Consider the following 3799-nt stretch of genomic DNA (forward strand, 5'->3'; position numbering starts at 1 on the left):
GAGGAGAGGAGACGGGTCAAGCTTGGAGTGACCAGACAAAAGGGTTTGTGCCAAGTAAAGCAAAATGCCCTGCCAGCGCCTGGCATGGGACCCGAAGCCGCTGAGGTTCACCATTCCTCTGCTGTCAGCAGATATCCCTGAAACCCGCTGCTGAAACATCCCATCCCTCCGCAACACCCATCCACGAAAAATGAAGACAAGAAGTGCGTATTGCAGTAATTGCCCACTACAGGGTCTGATCAAAGTTAGTGCAGACAGTCCTCTTCCTAACACTGCCCAAAGGCAGACTGCTTCATCCTTCAGGCTTACTAATGTTCTTTTCACACAGCTTTTGCAAGGGAGGATTGGGATGGCTATTTTTGACTTTTTCCCCCCAAAATGTATGTGCTCTTATATAAACTATGAATATGTATATTTGGAAAATTAGTTTTTAATGCCTCTGGAATGGATTTTGATCCAACCCACTGACCTGGTATGTCACAGTACTTACTGTTACAGAAGAAAAGATCAAGAATAAAAGCCTGTGCACCTTTTCTGAGTCTTTATATATATACTATAAAAATTACAGTTAAAGGCTAAATAAGATAGAATATGGATTATGAGATAGACAACTTATTGACACCATACATGGACCAGCAGACAAACACACAGGCACAGACCATTTAACACAACACTCTGGAGCTGACTGTGAAGACTTCCTTGTTTCAGTTCTTATCCTAAGGCAATAATAACCAGTTACTGATAATTGCAAACTGGTTAGTCTTCAGAAATCTCCTTTAGATGGGGATTATAGAGACTACTTCCACTTTAGAGAAGGGAAAATGTAGGGGAGAATCTCAAGTTTTTCCAGTACTACAATATCAAAGTTTAGAGTTACAACATTAGAGATAAAACATTATAATACTCAATAAAAAATTAAATGCATTCTAACCATGAAGCCCTATTTATATTATTTTATTCTTTCTGATTTTTAAGCGTACTGAATATAAATAGCATAGAACAAAATCTATCATTATTCACAATAATTTTCATGCTCTAAAGTAAAGCCTGCAGTATCTATAACAACTCTCATTATTTGAAACTATCACATCTGAAATCCGACACAATTGTACACACTCATATTCTTATTTCTTTATACCTTTAATCTTAAAAACAATATATATCTCAGTAACCGAACTAAAACAAACTCAAACTGATTATTTTTGTAACAGCTAGCAGTATCAAAGTGATTTTTATTACACAGGAGAAGAAACTGGGTATTTACTTGTTTTTCTCAGAAGAGAGCAATACAAAACTAATACAATCACTCTGTTACCAGTTATGGACGACATCTAAGTTTGTTCCAGATGACTAATTGTTTTTAAACGACACCTGGTACTGACTACGGAGCTGATGTTTTGCCACATCATTGAAATCACTCCCCACATTTGAACCAAAATTATTGTTATGGTCAAAGAAAGAGGGTCCTCAACTCCCTCTCCATCGACTGAGAATTTATTATTGCATTTTACATGCATACACAGACACATCGATTCACCCTCCTCAACAGCCAAAGCTTACGTGAAGGATCCAAAGGTACTGAGCATTTCCAGAAGATTTACTGTTCAAGGAGCACCACTGTTTAAGATGTAAGAGTTGATCCCTGCACGTGTGCTGCTTTGCTGCTCTGACTCAGAAGGAAGAGTCGAGTTACATGCCAAACCTATGTGATAATTTACTTCAGGAGGGGTGCATTAGGCAACTTTAAAAGAAGTAGAAATTGAATCATTCTATTTTTCCACTAACCATTGTTACCATGCACAACCAAATGAAGACGAGCACACCAAGTATATCTCTGAGTAGACATACTCAAGTTTCTGCTTCTCCTGAGACACAGACACCAATACTCGTTGACACGTGGGTCTTATATTTAAGCTATTTTACAGCACTAATTAGTACTGGCAACTCTTAACATATTACAAATTAAATACGAGAATTCACATTTAGTTTTAGGGGTTTTTTCCCCACTAATCAAAAAGACTATCTCTAGTTTTAATATATACATAATTGCATGTTACAGCCATGAAAATCTAACACGAGAAAACTAAAAGCTGTAAAGTGCAGCTGTTTCATAAAGTGCTTGGCGTCTCAGAAGTTTGCTTCAATAATTCAAGACTTTTGCACTCAAGCAACACAGAAGACAGTTTCTGACACAGAGCAACACCCGAGCAGATAGGACCACAGTTCCTCTGTGGTGTGACCTGGGGCAGAGTCACAGTCTAATTGCTCTGATTAGCTCAGGTACCCCCTCTGAATGTCAGCACAGTCACCACTTTTGCTCTGTTTCACCTCTAATGTCCTTCACATCCACATATGAATGTATCATAGAATGGTTTGGGTTAAAAGGAACCTTCAAAGATCATCTGGTCCAACCTCCCTGCCATGGGCAGGGACATCTTCCACTAGACTAGATCAGGTTGCTCAAAACCCCGTCCAACCTGACCTTGAACATCTCCAGTGATGGGGCATCCACAACTTCTCTGTTCCAGTGTATCACCACCCTCATCGTAAAGAATTTCTTCCTTAATGTCCAACCTAAACCTACCCTCTTTCAGTTTAAAGCTGTTGCCCCTTGTCCTGTCACTACAGGCCAGGCCTTGGCAAAAAGTCTTTCTCCGTCTTTCTTATAAGCTCCCTTTAAGTATTGAAAGGCCACAGTAAGGTCTCCCCAGCACTTTCTCTTCTCCGGGCTGAACAACCCCAACTCTCTCAGCCTTTCTTCATAGGTGAGGTGTTCCATCCCTCTGATCATTTTTGTGGCCCTCCTCTAGACCCGCTCTAAATGTCCTACCTATGGTATTCTTATTCCACAGCAGAGACTATCCTTCTTGGTTTGGTACACAGCCAACACCTCCCTCATCCGCCAAAAGATATTTTAGAGGAACAGTGATGGCATAAATGAAAATCACTCTCTGATGGCATATATAACACCCTTTTGCAACACGCTCCTTGCTGCTTCAACAGCTTGTCTAGTCCATGATTTGCAATCCATTACACAGGGGCAAGTTTGCCAGAGTTACTGCTCATCTTTACAGATAAGCTGGCCACGGCAAAGAGCTTGTGCGTACTTCCCAAGCAACAAACTTCGCAGTAACTGCTGCACCAGCAAACAACAAGTCTACCACTTGCATCTCCAACTGTGAATTGGCTAGTTTTCGAAAGAAAGATTGAAACAGCTATGAAAATGAGCAGGTATGGAAAATTCTCATGACAAGGAAGTTTGCTTATGCCCTCATTAGCTACAGACTAGAAACACTTAAGCACTTTGGATTAACTTTATAAGAAAAAAGAGTCCCCAACGAATAAACCCCACCATACTGAATAGAAACGCACTACCTTAGCTGGCAGGGAAGTGATCTCTCAGAGCAGCAGAACCTGTCCTGCTGGTGCTGGGCTAAGCCACCCAGCATCTTCACCACCTGCCACCAGACTCCAGAACTGAAGTCCTCTTCTACAGCCCTGAAATCCCTCCTGAAAACAAGGAAGGTGCAGTTGGGAGACCTGAGTCCCACACCAACCTTTGTTTTGCATTTTATAGTAAAATAATGACCATTCCTCAATGAGGAGACATTGAGGAGGGAGTCTTGAGTTCTGGTCCCATGTTATTTTAGATAATCACTGGATGAAATCAATGAAAGGTATTTTGTAAGCAACATGTGAGATTGTGTGAGCCCACCTTCCTCTAGCACAGCTGTCAGCAACCTCTGGCCTGTATGCCAAGGGTGGCATGTGGGTAGATTATGAATAGCACACAGCAGGA

The sequence above is a fragment of the Fulmarus glacialis genome, unplaced genomic scaffold, assembly GCF_000690835.1.
Source record: "Fulmarus glacialis isolate BGI_N327 unplaced genomic scaffold, ASM69083v1 scaffold9838, whole genome shotgun sequence".
Classification (NCBI taxonomy): Eukaryota; Metazoa; Chordata; class Aves; order Procellariiformes; family Procellariidae; genus Fulmarus; species Fulmarus glacialis.